The sequence below is a fragment of the Felis catus genome, chromosome A2 (assembly GCF_018350175.1).
Source record: "Felis catus isolate Fca126 chromosome A2, F.catus_Fca126_mat1.0, whole genome shotgun sequence".
Classification (NCBI taxonomy): domain Eukaryota; kingdom Metazoa; phylum Chordata; class Mammalia; order Carnivora; family Felidae; genus Felis; species Felis catus.
The window spans coordinates 14,485,753-14,510,545 of NC_058369.1; the positions used below are offsets into that span (position 1 = coordinate 14,485,753).

At 47.2% G+C, this 24,793-nt stretch overlaps 1 protein-coding gene across 4 annotated transcripts in view; it reads left to right on the top strand.

The window, feature by feature from the left end:
* The window catches only part of GATAD2A (GATA zinc finger domain containing 2A), a 104,949-nt gene that overhangs the window by 14,726 nt on the left and 65,430 nt on the right, over window positions 1-24,793 (top strand). Inside the window, exon 1 of one of the 4 annotated variants that reach the window (XM_023247857.2) lies at window positions 382-511. The exons of 1 other annotated variant lie outside the window; for it this stretch is intronic. The gene's annotated coding sequence lies outside the window, so the exon portion shown is untranslated. Of the gene's footprint in view, window positions 1-381; window positions 512-20,317; window positions 20,461-24,793 lie in introns of those variants that run through there. 2 more of the 4 variants (XM_019820232.3, XM_006928662.5) reach the window with 2 other exon arrangements.

A 24,793-nucleotide genomic window follows, 5' to 3' on the forward strand; every position in this document is an offset into this window, starting at 1 on the left:
GGGGGGGGGGGGGGGAGCCCGCGTGGGAAACCAACTGGCAAAGTAGGGAGGCGCGTGGAGCGCGGTCGGCAGAGGCTGTGTTTCCGGGGCGGTGCCGGCCTGCTTTGCCCCGCCCTCCCCTCATCATTGCCCCGCCCCTACAATAAGGCCACGCCCACCGACCATCTGTCCCCGCCCAGCCAGGCGCGGGCGGGCGGCGTCGCCTTTAAGAGCTCCCCGGTGTTTTGGGGGCCGCGGGCCGGGCGCGCTGACCTGGTGCGCATGTCCCGGGCGGTGACGCCGGCGCCGGGCTCCATGTGTGCGGCCGAGGGGCGCATTATCTGGCCGGCGGCGCGGGCGGGCGGGCGGACCGGCGGAGCGAGCGCCGCGGGCCCGGGCGGCCCCACAGGCGGAGCAAGCGCGCGCGGCCCGGCGCCCCCGGCCCCTCGGCCGCCCGGACCCGCAGGCGACCCCGGCCCCACGGCGCCGCGAACCTGCGCGCTGCCCTAGGGCCCGGCCGGCCCGCGGCCCGGTAAGTTCTGGACCAAACTTGGCGGGGAGCAGGGGCCGGGGGCTGGGGTCGGGGCTGGGGTCGGGGCTGGGGTCGTGAGGTGGAGCCCGAAGCGGCGGAGGCGGCGAGGGTCGGGCAGGGTAGGGGGTCACTGGGCTCTGAGGGACCCCGCGTGAGCATAGAAAAGTGAGCGCGAGCGAGTGAGTTGTATCTACTCCTTGTATTCTGGGAGCGTCTTCCTAGCGCTACCCTGGAAAGTTCCGCGCTCCGACGCCGCCCAGGCACGTGGGGGCCGGGCCGGGTGGGGGTCCCGGAAAGTCTCGGCGTCGCCCCCCTTCCTTCTGCGCTTCCTCCGGGGCTGGAGGAGGGGCTGGGCCTCCAGGGGTCGCTTGCGAGCGGCTGGGACGGGCGGGGGAGGGGGCGGCGGGCGGACGGCACGTGGACGCGCGGGGCGGGGGGTCCCAGGCCGGGGGGCGGGGGTCCCGGGCGGGCCTGGCCGCTGCTCTGAACCCCGCGGCGGCGGCGACGGCGGCGGCGGAGGATCCCGTGTCAGAATAAGAGTCCCCGCGCGCCCACGCCTGCAGGGCCGTCCCTCTACCCGCTCGCGCCCTTACTGCCTGACCCCAGGGTTCGGGGGACCCTTGCTCCGCATCTGGGCTCGAGCCCGTCACAGGGACCTACACTTTAAATTTGCCTCCCTATTTAGGCGGTGGCTGTATTGATTTCTTTTTTTTCCCACCTGGAATGGGTCGGCATCGGTGACTAGACAGCAGCAGCTGGCCTTTTAAAGGGATTATTGCCAAGAATCGGAATTGATCACTTCAACAAGGAGAGGCTTATGGGCAGGGCCCCAGCCCGGAACGTGATTGACACTGGTGTGTGTGCACACTTTGGGACCCAGAAATGAATGGGGATCCCTCCCTTAGGAACTGAATATCAACCTTGGGTGCGCGTTTCTGCCCTGCCTTGGGAACTTTGCAGGGGCTGTTTAATTTTGTGTATCTGACCCAGCGTCTTTAGCTGTGTAGTTCATCCTTATCTTGAGAGCTTTGGATTCTTTAGATCAAAGTCCGGGTGAGTCACTTGGGCCTTTAATTTTTTCTCTCTTCCTCACCCTTTTACTTCTTTCAGTTTTCTTGAGTACACAGTGCTTGTTAAGTCACTGGTTCTGTGTGTCCATTTCGTACAGTGACACCTTCTGGCTGTGGCAGCACAGAAACTGAGGGATAGACAGCCTTCTGTGTAATTGCTTCAGACTTGTACTGACTGTCCTTTGATCTTTTTCTTTCTGGTAGTTGTTACAAGTTTTCTTTTAAGTTAGATTAGGTGAAATAATGTTTGCTGGCACCAGATAAGGATGCTAAGATTAGTAGCATGTTACACCTGACAGCAAGCTGTGGAGGAGGGCTGATAGACCATACCAATCCCCAGATTTGAGCGCCTGTTGTGCACAGACATCTTCCATGCCCATAACACTCCAGTGGGGTGGAGGATATAATCCCTACATCATGGGTGAGGGAACTGAAGCTCTTGGAGGCCAGGCTGCTTGTCCGAGGCTGCTGAGTGGTGGAGGGGCAGAGCTGGGCTTGACTGAGCCTGATGTTTTGGGCACCAGAGTCCAGGAATGCTCCTGTTTGCAATCCACTGTGTGAACATTTCCTGGGCACTCCTAAAACAAGAAGCCATTTACTTGTCCAGGCTCCAGTCCACTTCTGCTGGGAGTTGGGGGATGACCTGTGACTTGGGAACACCATTGTAGCCCTGCATTGTCCTCAGAGCAGAGTTACCAGCTGGCCTTGAAGGAGCCAGGCCATAGAGTTGCCCCTTTGCATTTGCTTCTTCAGCTTCCAACTCAGAAAAGTTGGTCCTTTTCTAGAAAAAATAGTTTACGACGGAGGTTTTGAGAGCATTTTGCAAGATTCTTTCCTCATGTAGTCCCCCATTCTTGATTTTTCATCCCTTATTCCTCCCCACAAATTCTGAAGCTGATTTTTACAGAGGATTGCCTCTCATCTGGGATGTGATGTAGAAATTGGGATAGGTCCTGTATTACCGATTTGGATGCATTGTTATTTCTATTCAGATGACATCACTTTTTTTTTTTTTTTTTAATGTCAAGTCATCTCTATTAATGCAGTATCATTTGGCAGATCCTCTAATTGTATATTTTGGTAGTGAGGAAAGAAATAATGCTACTTTTGGTAGAAAAAATCCTGGAAGGATTTGTATCAGAATGTCAACAACAAAATCTCTGGATTAGGGTTAGGAGTGGGTTTTTCCTCCTTAACCTTTTTGGTATCTCTGTACTTTGTGATTATTTTAAAAATTAGAAGCATTAAATATTTTTAAAATCATTATTCTTAAGTAATCTCTATGCCCAACATGGGGCTCAAACTCGTGACCCTGAGATCGAGAGTTGTGTGCTCAACTGATTGAACCAGCCAGGCACTCCAAGAAATATTTTTTTATTTGAGTAATAAAACACATTTTAAAGGCTCCAATTTTCAATTCTCTAGTAGCTCTCACTTGTTTTGCATCATTTATTTTGTGAATTTCTGGCATGGCAAGGAATGATTTCTGGATTGATTTATTCAATAAATATCGGAGTGCACACTGTGCCTCGGGCACTGTGCTAGGAATCCCTGCTCAGTGGAGTTTACCATGAGATTAGTGAGAGAGAAATCATAATTAATCTCATAAACGTGGGGAAATTTATAAGGGCCAAGGAGAAAAGGATACCATGACCTGGTGAACAAGACTCAAGGGGGCCTTTCTCCAACTGGGATTGGAGGATGAGTGGGAGCTAAGTAGGTAAAGAGAAAAAGAATGGCATTTCTTGTAGAGTGAGACTGAAGGAAGATTGGGGTGGTTGGAACAGAGAGATATGGAGACATAAGAGGGTCTGGGATTTACCTTGAGAGCAGTGGGACCCCTTTCAGAGAGGACAAGGCAGGGACTGGTGTGATGAGGTTCACAGCTAGGACTTCCTTGGGCCTTAGACAGCAGACCACTGAAGGATGCTTCTGATGGGTGGGAAAGCAGCAAAGCCATTCTGAAATGCTAGCATTTTCTTTCTTTCTTTTTTTTTTTTAAAGAGCTATTTATTTTATTTATTTTTACGTGGTTAGGGGCACCTGAGTGGCTCAGTTGGTTAAGTGTCTGACTTTGCCTTGGGTCATGATCTCGCAGTTCATGGGTTTGAGCCCTGCATTGGGCTCTGTGCTGACAGCTCAGAGCCTGCAGCCTGCTTCAGTTTTTGTGTCTCCCTTCTCTCTTTGCCTCTCTCCCACTCATGCCTGTGTTTGCTCTCTCTCTCTCTCTCTCTCTCTCTCTCTCTCTCTCTCTCTCTCTCAAAAATAAGTAAACATTAAAAAAATCTTAAATGTTTATTTTGAGAGAGAGTGTGTGTGAGAGCTCAAGCACATGAAGAGGGGAGGGGCAGAGAGAGAGAATCCCAAGCAGGTTCCTCCCTGTTATCACAGAGCTGGATGCAGGGTTTGGTCTCACAACCATGATGTGAGATCATGACCTGAGCTAAAATCAAGAGTTAGATGCTTAACTGACTGAGCCACCCAGACACCCCTATTTTACTTAAGTAACCTCTACCCATAACATGGGGCTCGAACTCAGAACCCTGAGGCCAAGAGTAACATGTTCTATCAATTGAGCAGCTAGGCCCCCCAGATATTGGCATTTTCTGATGTTTGTTCTCATGGGGGAAAATTAAGAATAACCCTCGGAGCCTTGGACATGTCAATTCTCAACAGAAACCAAAATGTAACGGAGTTCAATTACGGACTGTTGGTGTGCTAACCTCTAAAAGCATGGGCAGTTCAAATGCTTGTCTGGAGAACTACTTGCTTGGACTTGTGATGATATATGTGTGCCATTACATGGAATGAACGAGGCTATTTTCCCTAGACTTTTTTCCCCCTGATAATTGAGTTAATTTATGCTCATTGTAGAAAACTGGAAAGATTATGAAACAGGTGATTAGGTGAGGTCTTTATGAGTAGTCGTCTTGGGGTAATAGAGCATCTCTGGGATTTCCTTGTAACAGTTGTTGGGTTGGAAGTGTGGCAAAACCAGAGGAACAAGTTGGCAATGTCATAGTTTGAGGCTCACAGAACTGTGCTGCCTGCTTAGTGTGGTTGGTTGTTAGAATGGATGCTCTTGAGTTTTGTGAGCTGTTTTAAGAAGATGAGTTAGTCTGGCTTCAGGTTGCTATTCCAGTGATGTACTAGTATCTTTGCATTGAATTAGGAAGGCCACGTGTTAAGAAGGTTGAGATAAGAGACAGGGGACCAGAAGTGGTGGCAGCAAAGTAGAAGTAGTGAGTCTGTGTTCTTAGAAACAAAAGTACCAGCTGGGGACAGATACTGCATACTTGTAGGTGCTGGTAAACGTTGATCCAGGACTTTTTAGTCAAGAGGAATGTCATACCATGGGCTTATTGCCCCTCCTCTCGTTTTCTAGGCTGTATTTGTGACCTCTTTTTGTCTGATGAAAATGTAGGTTATTCTTTTAGAAGACAAAGGAACTTACTCTAATTGAATACCTGCAGGTAGCCTTAGGAAGTGACTGGGAATCCTCTGGAACCCTCTAGGGTGTCAGGGAAAAGGGCCTGTGGAGCTTCTCAGTGCCCTGCACCCACTTTGTCTTGATCTTCAGAAAGGTAACTCTATTTCCCAGGCAAGTTTGTCAGGGGTCTTTCTGCCTTGTTTCTTGGTTCCTCATATGAAAGGACTGAAGACAGTATCTGTCTGAGAATCAGAGAGACCTTCAACATCTGAGATAGAATGTGCTGACAGGATATGGACAGTACCTGAAAGTGGGCTTTCAGGTGTTTTGGGGTAGGTTTGAGATGGTAGGCCTTTGAGGCTGCTTGGCCTTAAAAGCTGCAGCTGGGGGTGGGGGGCAGTGGCAGTGGTTAGGGAGAGGGTAGAGGCAGTGAGAAAGTCTCTACTTGTTGAAGGTTGAAGAATATATATATAGGGGTTTTTTTTGGTGCAAAAGGGTGATTTTATTAAAGCACAGGGACAGGACCTGTGGGCAGGAAGAGCTGCTGAATCTTTTTTTTTTTTTTTTTTTTTTTTTTTTTTTTTTTTAATGTGTATTTTTGAGAGAGCAGGGGAGGGGCAGGGAGAGAGGGAGACACAGAATCTGAAGCAGGCTCCAGACTCTGAGCTGTTAGCACAGGGTCCAACGTGGGGCTTGAACTCATGAACTGTGAGATCATGACCTGAGCCAAAGTCAGACATTTAACTGACTGAGCCACCCAGGCGCCCCTGCCTTTGAGCACACTTTAAAAAATACTGCCATACTATAGTGGCCAACCAGCTCCTCATTCAGGGCTGCTTGCTGTTTGCTGGGTGAGAAGTGAGCCTTCTTAGTGTGCCTGTTCTTAGGCAGCAGGTCCCTGCAGTAGTGTCATGGACCAGCCCTGGCTTTGCCTCAAACAGGTTGGGTGTAAGCTTCACTTGCCACTTCCTAGTGATGTCACTTTGCTGAACCTTGCCCTCTGTTTCCTCTTCCTTCCTTTTTCTTTCTTTCTTTCTTTCTTTCTTTCTTTCTTTCTTTCTTTCTTTCTTTCTTTCTAGTTTTTATTTATTTGCTTATTTTGAGAGATACAGAGCATGAGCGGAGGAGGGTCAGAGAGCAAGGAGAGGGAGAATCCCAATATCAGGCTCTTCAAGGTCAGTGTGCAGAGCCAGACATGGGGCTCGAAGTCATGAAACTGAGATCATGACCTGAGCCGAAATGAAGAGTTGGACACTTAACCAACTTAGCGAGCCACCCAGGTGCCCCATTTCCCCTTCTAAAAAGGAGGTCATGTCTACCTTGAACAACTGAGTTGGGAATGATATTAGAAATGCAAGTGGGTTAGCACAAGGCCTGGTGCATGTACGGTTTAGTGAGTATTGTTAACAATTAGAATGGACAAGGCAGAGCACAGAGGTGCTGCTTTGCACCTTCACAACTTTCAGGGACAAAGCCTGTCACTGTCTGCTCTGTTCCCCTTGGAGCCATAGCCTATCCCCATATTCCAGATGGAAGAAGGTGAAGTCCCCTATAGAGGGTGATTTTTTTCTTTATTTTTAAGATTTATTTTTGAGAGACAGAGACCAAGTATGAGTGGGGGAGAAGCAGAGAGAGAGGGAGACAGAATCTGAAGCAGGTTCCAGGCTCTGAGCTGTCAGCACAGAGCCTCACATGGAACTTGAACTCAGGAAGCATGAGATTGTGACCTAAGCTGAAGTTGGATGCTTAATCGACTGAGCCACCTAGGGGCCTTGAGGGTGATGCTTTCTAAGGGCCACCTTGCTGATTATTTTACAACCGGGAGTGGGCATCAGCTTTTCTGATTTCAGATTTTGCTTGTTTTTTCCACTAGCCTCAGCACCTCCCTAGAGATACAGAATAGCTGGGTTGGTGGAGGCCTACTAGGGTAAAGGAGATAGCACCTTTCCTGACTTTGCTAAATCCCATGTTCTGATTTTCAGGAACAGTCCCTATATCTGGGAGGTGGGAAGTTGTTTGCCAGGCCTATCTGTCATGGGGGGCCTTGCCTTTAAGAACCAAGACACGGCTCTTGCACTTCTGGCTTTATCCCTGAGTAGATTCTGGTCAGGGATGGGAAGTGGGTCTCCTTGAAGTACATGCAGTGGCAAATTGGAGAGCCCAGACCTGAATCCTAGTCTTCTTCCAAACTTACAGTTCTCAAACTGGCTTGGGAATGGACAGATCTGGTATCATCACTGACTACAGTCTACTGCTTTTCAGCTTTGGGCGGGTTGCCTGGCTACCTGGCTGGCCTCAGCTTTTCCATCTATAGACAGGGAACATACCTTTGATCTCATAGGATGGCTCTAAGGACAAGTGGGAAACGTTCACAAGTAAGAGGTAGCCCAGTTCCTGCTCCTCCATTCACCTCTGAGACAAAATCCTCCCCCAGATGACAACTACATGATGATCTCTATAAGGTCTCACATCTCAAATTATCACAAACAATGAAACACTCAGATTAAGGAGCTGTATTTTGTTTATAACACAATCCCACCATAATTTAGTGGTCTTCAGAGCTCATTGTAGGGAGCTAGCTCTCTCTCACCTAAAAAGGTGGCCAAATTATTTGGAAGGGAAGTGGGAAAAGAAAAGGGAAAAAACAAAAACAAAAAACCCTGTGGCCTTAAACCTGCATGTAATCCCAGCATAACATGTACTCTAATCCTGGTTGTTCTGTGCAATTAGCCTCTGAGTCAGTGGCTGTTAAACTGTACTCACCTCATTCTTACTTTAGAGACAGTAGCTCAACATGACCTTGGAGGTGAGTAGGTTTCAGGCCAGTATTCTCTTCACTTGAGTTTGTAGCTGGTGGATTTTTGTGGCATTGATAAGAGAGTTTTCTTGTGTGTTTTGGACAAGCTTACTCAGCAAGTTCTGAAAACTTTGCCACTACAACCTTATTTGCATCCACAGAGGAAACCTATTTTTTCCAGTTGCTCAGTGGTTTGGGGAAAGTAGGAGTGTAGCAAACTGAAATCTTGGTTCAAAGGCATTAATTGAATTGGTCAAGTTACTCCGGACCTGTGATATTCTCAGGATTTATGTATCCTTTTTTTTTTTTTTTTTTTAATTCATTTATTTTGAGAGAGAGCAAGAGCAGGGAGGAGCAGAGAAGGGGCGGGGGAGAGAGAGAATCCCCAAGCAGGCTCCACAATGTCGGTACAGAGCCCTACTCGGGGCTCCAATTTATGAACTGTGAGATCATGACCGGCGCTGAAATCAGGAGTCGGAGGCTTATCCGACTGAGCTACTCGCGTGCCCCAGGACTTCTGTATCGTTGACAGAATGCCTGAACTTCATTTTTTGTTGTCTCATGTGTTATTTCTGTGCATGTAAAGGGTTCATACCTACCCCTTCAATGGCAGTGGTTTTTTTCAGAGGATTCTGAATCTGTGCCCTCCTTGGGATTCTCTAATATGCATTGGAACCCTGGGAGATTTCCAGGGTTTGATTAGTGTTTTCCTTAACATTTTTGTTTGATTAATTGACCTTCTCAGTAGTTTGTATGTGGGTTATCTGTCTCTTGCTTCCCCTTCCCAAACTTTAGTTTCTATTGTTGAGGCTTTTGTCTCTGCTGAGGTCTGAGGAGGTGGGAACCTCAGCTGTCAGTAGTGTAGGAGTTATGTCTGGTCTGCTTTTGAAGTTTTCTTAGGGAAAGATTTTACATAGTAAGTCTGGATGGAAATGTAATTGCAGCTTTATAGTCAATTTATATTTGTCAGGCAGAGCATTAGAAATGTAACTATGTTTGGTCCTTGGGCCCCAGACAAGTTTAGGATTCACCTGGGACTGTGTTGCTTCTGTGTGCCATTTTAGTTTTACTGAACACAGCACAGACTTCAAGATGGGTAGGGCAGCTCTTGATGTTAGAAACTGGAAACTGAGGCCTGAGGAGAGTGACCTGCCCCGGGTTTAATTTGCAAAAGGGAGGAGAATGTAGCTCTCTGTTCTCTACTGCAGGTTCCTTGATCTGATTTCTGTCATCCTTATTTCTTTTTTCTTTCCTTTTGAAAGATTTTATTATTTATTTATTTATTATTAATTTTTTTTTTAATGTTTATTTAGTTTTGAGAAAGAGAGAGCACACACACGAACGAGTGGGGAAGGAGCAGAGACAGATGGAGACACAGAATCCGAACAGGCTCCAGGCTCCGAGCTTTCAGCACAGAGCCCAGTGCAGGGCTTGAACTCACAAACGGTGAGATCATGACCCAAGTGGAAGGCAGACACTTAACTGACTGAGCCACCCAGGTGCCCCTGAAAGATTTTATTTTTAAGTGATCTCTACACCCAACATGGGGCTCGAACTTACAACCCTGAAATCAAAAGTTGCACGCTCTACCGACCAAGTCAGCTAAGGCACCCTATGTCATCCTTATTTCTTTATGGTTTGCTCAGTTTTGTTTTCTCCTTTGTTCCTCCTCCCTAATCAGGAGGTCGTTTGGCAGGTTTCCTTCCTCATGGCCTCATCTTTTTTTTTTTTAAGTTTTTATTTTAATTATAGTTAATACAATGTTATACTGGTTTTAGGTGTATAATATAGTAATTCAATTCCACACATCACCTGGTGCTCATCAATACAGGTACACAACTTAATTCCCAAAGGGCCTTGTTTTTTGAGCCCTGAGGTCATCATGGTGTCTACAGTGTGAGGATGGGACAGGACATAGAGAGGAAGATCTCAGGGCTGCTCTTGGAATCTTAGGGCTGCCTTTAAAAAAACAAAACCAAAAAAACTGAAGCAGTGTTTCCTGTTCTGGAATTGAGTGTATGAAGACATCCAATTTTAAGAGCATAAAACTATTTCTCCTGGTCTATTAAAAAAAAAAAAAAAGTAATGGCACTTCTTGCAGAAATTCTTCAGGTGATATGTGGATGACCATTTCAAGATCAAAAAAAGCAACCATGGAAATAAGGTGGAATGGGCTAAATGTCAGATGCTGACATTTAGTGGTTGGCTGTGCTGGGGGGGTAGGGGCTTAATACCCAGCTAAGGGTGCTAGATGATTCCAGAACAGCACAACCTGTGCTGGAATGGTCTTTTTTTTATTTTTATTTTTATTTTTATTTTTATTTTTATTTTTATTTTTATTTTTATTTTTATTTTTATTTTTTATTTTTGGGACAGAGAGAGACAGAGCATGAACGGGGGAGGGGCAGAGAGAGAGGGAGACACAGAATCGGAAACAGGCTGCAGGCTCCGAGCCATCAGCCCAGAGCCTGACGCGGGGCTCGAACTCACGGACCGCGAGATCGTGACCTGGCTGAAGTCGGACGCTTAACCGACTGCGCCACCCAGGCGCCCCTGGAATGGTCTTTAAACTGTATCACAGAACTGGTTAGAGAGATTGAACATGTTTTGTTTGGAAGAGAGAAGATTGGGGGTCGTGGCCATGAGAGATTCCAGGACGCCCTGTGAGTCATCTGACAGAGGCCTTTTCTACTTATGGTGCCAGTGGGCACATACTCACCCCCTCAGAGGGTATGGTTGGGGTTTTTGTTTTTGTTTTTGCTTTTTTAGAGGTAAGGTCAGGTGACCCTGCCAAAAAAAGGCAGTGAGAGTGGACAGGTCACCACCTGGGTAAGGGGCTTAGCATTGGATGAGCATTTCAGGCATGCACCTATCTTTTGTGAAGGTTAAGATGGTGGGAGAGCTTGTCTACTCTGTTGCCTTGGTTTATTGCTTAAGGGAAAAAGGAAACTTAAATTGCTTGGAACAATTAGGGTAACTTTGGTCTGTTTAACCAGCCTTCTGAGTCTATGAGCCACTGTTGGCCTTTTTTTTAAAAAGTTACTTTAAAAAGTTAACCATCAACATTTGAGAGCCTAAACTGCTCTGGAAGGTGCCCCATGGAGTGAAATGAAGTACAGGCTTCTTATCACCACGTAGTGGAATGAACAGAGCAGGAGATGTGTTGCTGACTGTAGGATTATCTAAGAAGAGCTTCTTAGTAGGCTAGCTGGGATGGGTGACAGGGATACAGAGATGTCCTTGCAGCCAGGTGGCCCTAGCCCTGGGCTGTGAGTAGCCCTTATTTTACTCCAGTGCGCTGTGCCAATGTAATTGTTGTTGTATGCCATGATGTGAAAAAGATGGGACATCTGATTTATCTCCCTCCATCCTTCAGCATATTATTCTGAGAAGCGATGGTTTTCTTGGTCTCAGGAGGTCTACAGCTCTTGTGAAGAAGGTTGGTGATGTTGGACTAGACCATTTACAAGGAGTGTTCCCTTGCATTGGAGCATCAAGGATGAATGGAGTTGGCAGATAACCCTCCCGGACGTCAGGGTTTATAGAAAGTCAAAGTGGGAAGTAAGGTTTAAAAAAAAAAAAAAATGCAGGTTGTTCCAATTATTATTGATGACCTTAAATGGAAGACTGTTTACACTTCATCTGAAAAGCATCGAGAGCCCTCAGATTTGTGAGGAGGAGAATGTTCACTTGAATTGAGCAGAGAAGTCAGGAAAAAGGGAGGTTGAGAAAAGGCAGGCATTAGCTCATGCTAATACAGTCTTGGATTTGCCTGGTGGGGAATAAAAAACAGGGACAGGTGCCAGAGACACTGTGCAAGGAGATTGGGTGGGGATTAGCTGGATACCAGGGGCTGAGAACAAGTCATCTGTCCATTTAACAACTGGGGTTCCTTCCCCTGCTCAGTCTGTGCTATGCCCCTGAGGTCTGGTGATGGTCTTTTCCTGCCCTCTAGGGTCTTATGGCCACAGAAGCGAGATAGGATAGGGAACCCTGAGAGAGAGGGAAGAGAGGGTAGGAGCCTGTCCAAGAGGTAGCAGCAGCATGAAGACTGGAAGGTGACATGGGGCCCAAGATTGTGGGTCTTTGGTTTTAAGGATGCTGAGTTTGAGCAAAGGTGAGGTGAGCTGGGTCCTGGAGAAGGTGATCTGTGGTAGTAGCTACTGCCTGGGAGAAGCTGGGTATTAGACAGCTTGGCCCATAGTACTGGATGGCTCCTCTTTGTTTTACATGGCCAGGATGGGAGGATATAGTGTTGAAGCATGAAGGCCCTGTGTGACCTCTAGAACCCTCAAGGAGCATGTCTGTGAATCTGGTAGGTTGGTGGCCACCTCTGTTGGTGGGGAAGGTACAGAACTTGATCTGTTCTTATGTCTCCTCTTTCCCTACTGATAGTGCTTTGTGTTAGAAGAAAGTGCAATAAATAATAGGTGAAGGAATAAAATATAAGAGGGGCCATCTTGTACATTGTAGGAAAAGTTTGTGAAGTAGTGACAGATGGATGAAAATTAGAGGGACACAGCCTGTAATCTAAGAACTTGTAGCAATTAGAGGGACCAGGAAGAGGCTTGATGTGATTCCAGTGGCCTAGGAACTGGTTGGTAACCTGCATTTTCTAGATTCTGAGGATTTTCCAACTTGAGGTCTTCAACACTTTTCCAGAAAGACCCAGAGCAATTGATGCTTCTCTGAAACATTCACATGAATTATTCCAACAGCTGCTGCTTCCTGGTTTGAGAAAGTTTCCTTGTTTCACGCATTGCTGAAATGTTTTCAAATCATGGCTCTTTTGGCAGAGTCCAGGAGAGAAGACAGGTGGGCGTCCCACAGAGTGACAACACTAGTATTGGTGGGGAGGGGGCTTGTAGTTGCAGGAAGGAAAGGGGCCTTGGGGATTTGGCACTTGGAAAAGAATGACTTGGGTTCCAGAGTGGCACCTGGTTGGCGATGAACAAGATACTGTCGGGGTCCTGATTTGGGGGTTGAGGATGGGAGTGAGAATCAGATGAGTTAAGTGAGGGCAGCAGCCTGGTGCCATATGTACAGAGCTGGGAGGGCTGGCGTGTGTCTTGGCCCCTGGCCACCCTGGGAAGCCCTCTCTATAGGGCCTGGGTTGTCCCTGAGCCCTATGTCCTCTCACTCTGCTGTGTCAGTGGCCAGGGGACCAATCTTCTTCCTACTAGTCTGTTTGCTCTGTTTACTGCTTCACACTTGTGAGTCCTGTGCTGTTTTTACGGAAAGGAGAGAAATCTGCACACATCTTCCTGCTAAGGGACCCTGGTTTCCCATAGTGTGCTAGAGTGTGGTTGGTGTGTGTGTACATCTTACTGGAAATGAAGATGGAATTTGGTCCTGGTTTGTGACCCAGGCTGGCAGTGTTGATCAGTTCCTTTAAGCCCCTTCTTTTGGCTTGTACTTTGGTAGGTAGAGGCTCAGAAATTATGTGCTTTGTCAACCTCTGAGGGGTTTTGTGCCTTTTACAAAAATGGAGGATGCACATGAGTCAGTGAATTTGTTGCACGGTCCACAGGATACAGCTTGCACAGTTGAGGCTCGCTCCTCCATGAGGTTTCCAGCAGTTTAGTAAAGGGTTAAGTTAGTGTGCTCTTAGAGGAGGAATTGTGGGTGTGCTGATCTTTGCTCTAGGAAGTTTTCCCAGAGCCTTGGGAAGGATCCAGCCCCAGGATGGTTTCAAAGTCAGACTGTCCCTGATAGTAAAGTGGTTCATATTTGAGCCTGGGCCTTAGAGATGGCTGACCTGGGTTTGGATCTTTGACTTCTTAGCCCTCTGACCCTGGCCAGTCACCTTGACTTCTCTCTCAGCCCAAGTTTTCTCACCTGTCAAGTGTGGGCATCAGTGGCAGTACCCTGTGTGAAGTGTGAACATCAATGGTATTACCTCATGTGAAGGAGGGGTAGTAATGGCAATACCCTGTGTAAAGTGTGAGTAACATTGGCAGTACCCCATGTGAAGTGGGTAACATTGGCAGGACCTCATTCTGATGTTATGAGGATTAAATGAAATCAGGCATGTAAAGTGCTGGCACTCTGCATCAAATAAAGAATTCAATAATTGTTTTTTTTAAATTTTTTTTAATGTTTATTTATTTTTGAGAGAGTGTGAGCAGAGGAGGGGCAGAGAGAGAGGGAGACAGAATCTGAAGCAGGCTCCAGACTCTGCAATGTCAGTGCAGAGCCTGATGCGGGGCTCGAACTCACAGACTGTGAGATTATGACCTGAGCCAAAGTCGGACACTTAACCGACTGTGCCACCCACGTGCCCCAAGAATTCAATAATTGTTAGCCACTTTTATTTTTAAAAAATTTTTTTTAACATTTATTCATTTTTTGAGAGACCGAGCATGAGTGGGGGAGGGCCAGAGAGAGAGGGAGACACAGAATCCGAAACAGGCTCCAGGCTCTGAACTGACAGCACAGAGCCTGATGTGGGGCTCGAACTCATGGACCGTGAGATCATGACCTGAGCTGAAGTCGGACACTCAACTGACTGAGCCACCCAGGTGCCCCGTTAGCCACTATTATACTTTTCTTTTCTCCTTTAGTAATAAAATCTCTTGTCAGTATGTTAAAGGTGATTCTCTCCATGTCTCAGAAGTTGTTGTCAGTGGGCTTTTCTGTAGCACTTTGATTCTGTGTGCCTAATGGTCACTTTCTCAATGAAGAGTTAGGCCCTCACCTGCCTAAACCTCAGGAGGAGGCCTGGACCATGGGGACAGTAGAGTCACTGTGGTCTTGGGGACAGATCTGCAGGGCCTGGGTCTCAGGCTGGATCTTGGTGCTGAATGGTTTGATAGTACCTGGGTCTGTGTGAAGCAGCTGGAGGCAGAGCAGGGCAGTAGAGTGGGCCTTGGTGGAGGCAGGAGGGTCCGCTGCAAGGCTGACACAGTAAAGACTTGGGTAAGTGAATACCACCGCCCTTGTAGACCTGCCCCTTTGTACCTTTGCTGGCCTTGCAACATCCTTTACAGGGAGGCTGATGGCCTGGGACCCTGACTTACCAGGGAATGTCTTGCTTGGGGGTTGGATTGTCTTGGCAAGACTGTGCTTCAGAGACACTGGAGTGAGGTGGACGTTGTAGGTCACTTTGGACCTGGCCCAGCTTAGGACAGTATTTCTTGGGGATGTGTGGTCTATGTTTTCAACAATTGATGCCTTTGCCTGGAGGACAAAGTTTGTTGGCCCAGTATGGTGGCCTAAGTGTATTGGTCCTTTGTGTGCACATGTGCTGATCCTGGGTGTATGTATGCATATGTGCATGTGTACTTGTACATGTGTGTTTAGGGTGGCCATATACGTGCATATGTTTGTGTCTGCTGGTCCTGCTTGCTGGAATAGAGCCTAACATGTGCGGTTACTCTGGCATGTGCAAATGGAAGAAAGACACACCAGTCCATGTTTGACATGGACTTTGTGTGGCAGAGTTCTGCCTTTTGTGGGGCCTCCAGCTTACTCTGGGGTTAGTCTCAGGTGTAGGCAATGTCCCAGTGAGGGCACAATTTGAGCCTGTGTGGTGTTTGCAGATTTCTTTATGCCTTTTAAGGCAGAGATTTCATGTGACATTTGCATTGTACCTCTTAATACCTCAGAGTTTTAGTACTAAAACTTCTTACCAGCAAGGAATACTCTGACTGGAGACAGAAGCAGCAAGTAAATTGTAAGACTCTGGTCTCCTCACCATTGCACCTTGGGAGGTAGGCCCTTAACTATTCTTAAGAACTGTGCTTTTGTGGGGGCAGTTTGGCCTTGGCTGCTTTGCTCCTCTTGGAGCAGGGTTCTCCAGGTGTCTGATCTTCAGTGCAGTTTCCTTCCTTCTCCTTTAGATGCCAGTCATGTCAGGAGAACTAGCAAGTGGGGCCCTATGTCCACTTCGTCCCTTCTCTTCCTCATTGTCACGACCCTTCTGTGAGGATAAGTGATGGGAAGTGTCCATGCAGTCCACTGGTGAGCTCTGATGATTGAGAGAAGCCAGGTGTAGCCCATCCTCACCTCCATCTTAGCCTCAGTTTACCCTTAGGGCTGGTGACGGTGAGGACAGTTGATGGTTCTGTGAACATCCTCCTTGGGGATCCCCTTTGTTCCTGACATCCTCTTATACTTTTGTTGGATACATTGTCAGGAAGGTGTAGCATCTGTTGACATCATTTCCTAATTTGTTTTTTGTTTTTTTTTTAATTTTTTTAATGTTTATTTTATTTTTGAGACAGAGACAGAGTATGAGCAGGGGAAGGGCAGAGAGAGACACACACACAGAGTCCAAAGCAGGCTTCAGACTCTGAGCTGTCATCACGGAGCCTGATGTGGGGCTCGAACTCATCAACTGTGAGATCATGACCTGAGCCGAAGTCGGACGCTCAACCGACTGAGTCACCCAGGCGCCGCACCCCCCCCCCCATTTGTTCTTAATTGGTGTGGGTAGTGTAAGCCACTTTTTACTGATAGATGTTGCCGTCGTTATAGTTTATCCCTTCTCACTTTGCAGCGTTTTAGTCAGTCTTGTGATTTTTGTGATTGCTGTGGTACATCGTCAGAATGTGTAGCAGTGATGAAGCATCTGGGGCCAAGGATCATTTCATTGGCCTGGACCTTGTGGCAAGGCCTCAGGACTTCTGGGCTAGCTGTGTGGCTTCAGTCAGGGCTATCAATGCCATGGTGTGGTTGGTGGACAGTTCCAGCCACTTCTGAGAAGTTACCAGATGGTATTGACTATTTGACCTGGGCCTTGATGGTCAAAGAAACAATTCTGCTACTTAGGGAAGCTTGGTTGGTCAGATGGTTGTAGTTTGTTTTGTATTTGAAGACCTAGTGTCAGACTGGATTTCTAGAATTCTATCAAGTCTACTCTCCTGCCTGAATCTCGGCTCGGGGGATCTGGAAGGTTTGTGGGTGGACGACACTAACTCTGCTGCCTGCCTGGGTACTCACTAGCCCCTCTGGATTTGGATCTAGGTAGACCCTTTAGTGGTCTGGAAACTACTAGCTTAAATAGACCTGAATCACTCCTTCCTGGTCTCCCATTGCCAGCCTGGAAGATGGTACCCTTCTTGGGAATCAAGGTGGCAAAGGCCACCTGAGGTTCCAAATCCATCCAGATATAGTAGGATGGCTGGTGGATTCTTTCCTCAACAGTGAGAAGGTGGCTGGAAGTGGGGTGGGGTTTAGAGGTGAAAACTGGAGATCCTCCCCCACTTACATTTCTTTAGTGAGATTTCTGCTATCTTACCAGCTTCTGGTAACTGACCAAAATAGTTCGTCTTGTCCTGGACCTTTCAAAGAAAAGTTACATGACTACTGTGGGTAGATTTTGTTTGGATTTCAGGATTGTGAAGTTCTTTTCTTCTAGGCTCAGGTTTTCATTTTTATACAATGGAGCCATCTTTAGAATCCTGCTCTTGAAAAACAAAAGTATTCCCTTCACCCTTCCAAAGAACAATATTCTGAAAAATAAGATACGGTTCTTAAGCTTTTGGGGAGTACTTGCAGAAGATTAGGTGATTGTGCCAGTCTGGCTGCCCTTCCTACCCCGCCTCCCCTTAAATTTGAAAAAGGTTGGCACATAATGTTGTATTAGTTTTCAGATGTACTAGTGTAGCGGCTTATTCATCAGGACCGCCTATTGGAAGATGGTTTGTTGGGGATGTTAACTCAGGAGAGATAGCCTTTATGCTGTTCCTTAGAGAGACTTGGTTTAATTTGCTGGTCTTGCGCTGCTCGTGAATATGCAGATCAGGGTTGGTGCCTGTGTTAGGATCACCAAATGAGAGAGTGAGTGGGCTGTTGACTTAGGGGCTGTCTTCACAGCTTGGAGAAGGTGCTCAGCTGGTGGCTTTGCTCCTGCTAGCTTGGCGCATGTAGGCTCCAGGCCACCCAGACCTGGATGAGGGAGCACATGGTACCTGTAGCTAGGGCCCAGAATGCCTTAGTGGTAGTGGAAGATAACTTTGTCCATTGGTGGAAGGATTCTTCCAGGAGGTTGCCTTTGTGATAAGTAACGTGTTGCTTCTTTAAAAACAAACTCAAGAGGGCTGCTTGGGTGGCTCAGTCTGGTAATTAATTGACTTCAGCTCAGGTCATCATCTCATGGTTTGGTTTGTGGGTTCAAGCCCCATGTCAGGCTCTGTGCTGACAGCTCAGAGCCTGGAGCCTGCTTTGGATTCTGTGTCTCCCTCTCTCTCTGCCCCTCCCCTGCTCATGCTCTGTCTTTCTCTCTCTGTCTCTCTCTCTAAAAATAAAGAAACATTAAAAAAAATAAAAAACAAACTCAAGAAAACTTGCCATTAGAATAGAATAGCTGGGGGATGCCTGGGTGGCTCATTTGGGTAAGTGTCTGATTCTTGATTTCGGCTCAGGTCATGATGTCAGGGTTTGTGAGATTGAGCCCTGTGTCTGTGCTTACAGTCTGTTTAGGATTCTCTCTCTCTGCCCCTCCCCCATGTTCCCTCTCCCCCTCCGTTCCTTCCTCCCTCCTTCTCTCTCTCTCTCTCAAAATAAATAAAAAATAATAGAATAGCAGAATAGCTGGAGGTTTTATTTCTTGACGTGAAAATAAACATAACCCTTTAGCCAGCTATAAAGTTAATACAGCTGATTGAGATGCTGGTGTGTAAGACATGGAGGCAGCCTGGATGGTACATTCTTGGGAACAAGGCTGGCTGCCATTAGAACTTTCTGTTGGCCACCTCATAGATGGAGCTGATGTCTTCTGCAGGTGGGGCTTTTTGTGATCCTCACTCCCAAATGTTTCTGTCTTGACTGATCCTGGAGACTCAGGACCACTCTTTGTCATCTCAAGAGGATTCTTTGCATGTTTTAGTCATAGTTCACACAGGGATATATGTGTTTTCAAAGGAGACTGACTGCCTGCTTGCCGTAGGCAGAGGTACTAGGTGGGGAACCCCAGACAGTAATTTTTTGCTCTTAGTCTTAATTCATTCTGGAGCAGTTGACCAAGAGATAATTGGGGTGCTCTGGGTATTCCTATTTGAAATGATAGGCAATGAAATGCCCTCCCTCTGTGTGAGTTGGATACCTCATGTTGGGGTTACTTGAGGTTACTGGGTTTTTTGTTTTTTGTTTTAAATATTTTTGAGAGTGTACAAGCAGGGGTAGGGGCAGAGAGAGGGAACAGAGGATTTGCAGTGGGCTTTGTGCTGATAGCAGCGAGTCTGATGTGGGGCTCAGACTCAAGAACCGTGAGATTGTGACCTGAGCCAAAGTTGGACACTCAACTACTGAGCCACACAGGATGTTAGATGTCAGTGGTGAATCCCCTGGGCCTGGCTCTGCCCCACAAGATAGGGGAGCTTGGTGCTCAGAACTTGAGGGGGGATACAGTGTTTTCCTTTTTGGTGATGATGATTGGTGGTTAAGCTCTTTGGGCTAGTTGTGTGGGTCTCTCTTGTGTAGAGTTTTTTGTGTCAGGAGCTTGCACCCCTGGTGGCCTGTGTAAGTGTTCCCACATCTAGCCCAGGTGCTCCAGGGAATATGTTTGAGTTGGGCTGCTATGTCTTCTGGCTTCCATTTTAAGGAATGCTTATATCCAAGATGAGCTAGTCATTTTTACCATTCACTCACGAGGCATTTCTTGATTGTCTTGGTTCATAGCTATGAGATGGGGCTGGGAAAGCTGTATCTCAGGGAGATGGGGTACATTGGGAAGTCAGAGCTGAGGTGACCTAAGCATACTTAAAGTCCATCTGAGGCATAATGTTTACCACTGCTCTAACCTTACCATTCTAAGTTTTTCCAGTGCCATTTTGTATATAGTTTGGCGAGTGGAAGGCAGGATTGATAGTGGAGGATGTCAGGTACATGCCTAGTCTGGGAATCAGGGTGTTAGAGTCATTTTTAGCTATAGGTATACCAGGCCCTTGGGCTTTTTTCTGTACACACATTGGCCCCAAAGGGTTAAAATAATCTGTGTGGTTTTACTTTAAGAGACATTGTGCTGAATGAAATAAGCCAGACACAAAAAGACAAATACCGTATGATTCCACTTATATGAGGTCACTAGAGCAGTCAAATTCATGGAGCTAGAAGAGTAGAATGGTGGATGCTAGGGGCTGGTGTGGTGGTAATGGGGAGTTAGTGTTTAACTGGTGACAGAAATTCAGTTTTGCAAGGTGACAAAGTTCTGGAAATGGATGGTGCTGGTGATAGTTGCCCAACAGTGTGAATGGACTTAACACCACTGAACTGTACATTTAATGGTTAAGATGGTAAATTTTATGTTACCTATATTTTAGTACAGTAAGGAAAAATGGAACCTTTCTGAATTCAGAAATATCCTGCATCCTTATGAGCATGTGTTTTACCCTCCCAAGAGTTAGCTTAGGGAGAAAGGAACAAAGGCACTCATATTTTGATGGCCTAGCTTGTGCTGGATGTTATGAGGTTAAAGAAAAAAAAAATAGATGTGTGGTTCTAGAAGGCCCATTGTAGCATCATCTTGGGAGTGCTGGAGCAGAGATTCTGTAGGTGTTCTTTGGTCCCCATAGGGATGGGGCCTGGATGCATTTTCTCCAGCTGTCTGGGGTGACACAGGACTCTTGGAGTCTGCAGGGGACTTAAGAGAACAGAGTCCAGAAACAATCTGAGGTCTTTTCTGCTCCAGTGCTTGGCTTAGAGATAGAAGGTATTCCTTGTTTTCCTATGGCTATTTTTCAGAGAATTTCCTTAATATAGCACATATTGGTGCATGTACACAGAATGGGAGACACCAATTCTTAGGTCCTCATTGTTAACAAAGAAGTTATCTCTTTTGTTCTTGTGACATTTTCTTCTTCAAGATGTCCTTTCAAGCAGCCGCAGTGATAAACACTAACACTTAAGATACTTCCCAAAGTTTCAGACCTGTCTAGATAGATAGATGGAGACATTTGATTCCTGAGCTTTTTATTTTTATTTTTTAAGTTTATTTATTTATGTCATCTCTGTACCCAACTTGGGGCTTAGATTCAGGACCCCAAGATAAAGAGTTGCCTGCTCTTCTGACGGAGCCAGCCAGGTGCCTCTGATTCCTGAGCATTTAAAATATGGGAGTTTTGAACCTTTAAAAAAATTTTTTTTAATCTTTATTTTTGAGAGAGAGGAGAGACAGAGCATGAGCAGGGGAGGGGCAGAGAGAGAGGGAGACACAGAATCTGAAGCAGGCTCCAGGCTCTGAGCTGTCAGCACAGAGCCCAACGCGGGGCTCGACCCCATGAGCTGTGAGATCATGACCTGAACTGAAGTCGGACGCTCAACCGACTGAGCCACCCAGGCGCCCCTAAAGTTTTGAACCTTTCAGTGTTTGTTTATTTTTGAGAGAGAGCACGTGCAAGCTGGGGAGGGGCAGAGAAAGAGGGGGACAGAGGATTTGAAGTGGGCTCTGCACTGACAACAGAGAGCCCAGTGCGGGGCTCGAACTCACTAACCTTGAGATCATGACCTGAGGTGAAGTCAGATGCTTAACTGAGCCACCCAGGCACCCCTAAAGTTTTGATGATCTTTGTGGACTTGCCAGGGCAGCTGCTGGGGGGTGAGTGTGGAAACTCTAGATAGGAGTTGAAATATTTTGAGGGACAACATTAATCATACTAGTCAAAGTGAGAACTAGTTACTTCTGAGAGCCTGCCTAGTGCCAGGGCCTGTCATTTGATCCTCAGCATGGTCTGCCCAAGGGTCAGGTGGGCTCCTGCAGCTAGTCATGATTCATCAGGAGGATGTGCTATAACATTCAGGATGGTTTTGGTGGTGTGAAAGGGAGGGATTCCTGGAGTGCCCAGGGTAAAGGGGTATGTTGGAGCCAAGCCTTGGAGAGGAAGGAGATCTGTTGGAAGGACTGTGCTGGCTGTTTTAGGATAGGTTAGGAAAGGAGAAGGGGAGTACAAGATGTGGGTGCGTAGATGCTGGGGTAACTCATACTTCTCAGCAGTGGCAGAGGAGGCCTTCCCAGATATAAGGCCGTAGAGGCCTCTGGAACCTCTGAGTGCCTTTCTTCAGGCTCTTTGCCTTTCTCCAAATAGTAGTGTAAGGGAGGTGGGGAGAGCTTCCCAGAGGGGAAGTGTGGTACTGTGGCCTTGCCTATCTCCATGTTGCTTCTTCCTGGTGTTGACTTGCTATTCTAATTAAGGGTAGGGTTTATATTTATGTTGCTATGTTTTTGCCTCTAGTCTATGATGTTTTGAGTATTTATAACTCATGGAGGATGCTATTTCCTCCTGTGTGCTTCATTAGGAATTGGATAAAGAGGTGAATAAGAGTCTTTCTCAAGAGTGTTTGGGGAAGAGAACCTAATGGGATGCTGTATGTCAAATGTCAAGATCAGCTGTGCCAAGTGGTGGGGCTGTAGTCCTCAGTAATAGAAGGGGGAATGGGGAGGGACTGATTAGGGAGAGCATGCTTGAGTAACAGGTGCTTGAGTTTTGAAGGATGAGTGGGAGGAGGGAAGGGGTTTCCCAGTGGTGGGAACACTATGTGTAAAGGCCCAGTGGTGGAGGCAAGATGTGGTGGTATGAAGAATTGAGACAAGGCCAGTGTGGTCAGAGCCAAGAATGTGGTGTGTGTGTGTACACATATATACATGCATGCCAGATGACTTCATAGAGTCACTTCGGCCTAAAGCAGGAAGGGCCTCAAAGGTCACGGTAAGATGTTACAAGCATTGGGGGGTATTGAGGGCCTTAGGAAAGGCTGCACTGTGCACTGGCACAGTGTGAGGAGTTGGATGACCCATCACCCCTCAGTGAGGCCATGGTTACCGTGGCCAAGGGAAGGAGGGCAGGGATAGATCAGGGGCTTGGAGGGCACAAACTGGCTGTTACCCCAGTGGATGCCTTCTCCCCTTGACAGCGGAGAGAGGCCAGTTCTGGTTGCCAAGGATGGGCCTGTGTAGCTGGCCTTACCGTTGGCTCCTTGGCCCTCATGGGGCTGGTTCTTTGCCTCTCTAGTATGCCAAGTCATTCTCCCCGCCCCCGCCCCTAGTCCATGGGGACATAGGGTTAATGAGGCTCCATGCTTTGGAGAGAGTAGGTACTGCTTTGTACCCTGGGGCTGATACAGAGCTGGAGCATCTCCTTGGTGTGCCTGTGCCCTGACTTTTTGTCGTGGTTGTGCCACTGTGTCTGGGTCACCTCTGTCCCTTTGATACTCAGCACAGCCTGCCAGGGCTGCAGTTTCCTCCTGCTTTCAAGAACCAGGTAGTCCATGTTTTCAGCCTCTGGGGCTGTACTGTCTCTGTTTCTATTACTCAGTTCTGCCTTATGGGTGGAAGCAGCTGTACACAGTGCATATTCCGGTGGGTGTGGCTGTGTTCCAGGAATACCGTTCACCAGGACAACTTAGGGAAGTTTGCCGACCCTGGATTAGAAAATGGAATCTTCGGCCCAAGTTAATCATTCTCCAGCCAGCCAGCACATGGAACCAGCCAGCACATGGTGTGACCTCTAGGCTTCCTTGAGATGCTTTACTACTGTGCTGCCTCAGTTTCTCCCTTTCTGATAGGGCTGGCCAGGGAGTCCCCTCCTTGACAATTTGGTGGTGCAGTCACTAAGACCTTTGCCAGACAGGGTCTAGGTAATTCTTCAGGGGCACTCAGTTTTCATGGAGCTAGTAGACTTAGTGGACTTAGAGGTGGGAGAAGGTGAGGGATATTGTTGGGTTCCTTCTTGGAGTTTTTTGGCCTTATGTCATGTTTCCAGGACTGGATTAGAGCCAGGGTGGTAAATGTTTAGTTATAGACACAGTTGAAAAATTTTTACACAGCACAGTTGTTTGGTGAGTGCAGATGGTGGTAGAAGGAGACCAGAGGTGTGCAGCTTCTATAGAGCAGGGCCTCAGAAGGGATGATGGGGCCCTCCAGGGGTGCCTTGGAGAGCTTAGGCTTCCCCGTCAGATGCCTATGGCCCCAGAGACTCATCCCTGTGCTGACCATGGGTGCTGCAACCCGAGTGTATCCTCAGAACTGGAGTTCCCCAGATAGCAGCCAGGTTTTGCCCAGTGCTCCTCCCCTCAAGTTTAAAGGGAGCCAATCTCACTTGTCTAAGCTAGAGAGGATGAAATGGCAACAAAGGACTTCTGTTGCCCAAAGTGCAGTGACTTGATTTCATGTAAATTACTATGACTGCCTTCTTACCAAGTATGATCTCCTTTAGACTAGGAAATCATTGTGTTTGGGTGGGTTGCAGTGTGTGTGTGTGTGTGTGTGTGTGTGTGTGTGTGTGTGTGTGTGTGTGTGTGTGTGTGTGTGTGTGTACGCGCGCGCGCGCATGCACGCACGCACACGCGCCACAGTACCCAGGTGTGGGGTCAAAGCCAAGCCATAATCATTTATCAAGGGAGTGGAAGAGTCTCTTATGAGTTGGTAATTGTGTACTTAAGGGTTACTTGATACTATTTTAAATGTATGGGTTGGAAATAAAAACAGTAAAAGCTCTCTAAATCCAGCCAGTGCGGGTAGATGGCAAAATAGTCCACATGATATATCAGTAAAAAGCAACTACAGTTTATTTTAGAGAAATGTCCCTAGTTCTGATGGTGCTAAGTGATCTCTGCTTGGTTTCAGCTCCTTTGTGAATTTTGCACTAATTGTATGGAGGGGCTGCTGCTGTGTGGGCTTCTCAGATAGGTTCCTTCTCCTTCAGTGTTAAATCATCCCAGCTCATTCATTCCATAAATATTTATCAAGCACTGGTGTGTGTCCGACACTGTTCTAGGTGTTTGAAATACAATCACATCAGGCAGACAAGACACCCCTTTACTTGTGGCATTTATGTTCTTATTGGGTGAGAAAGTCCATACAGTACCACATTATATGGAATATGCAGAGAGGTCAGGCCTGTGGGAGAGAAGGAGCAGGGTGGACCTCTGCAAAGGAGACATTTTGAGCGGTAACATGGGGGAGGGCATGGAAGGGTCTGCCATCTGGGCATGAGAGTGATTGAGGCTGAGGGAGCAGGTATAGTATTAAAAACTCGAACAGCTACTGT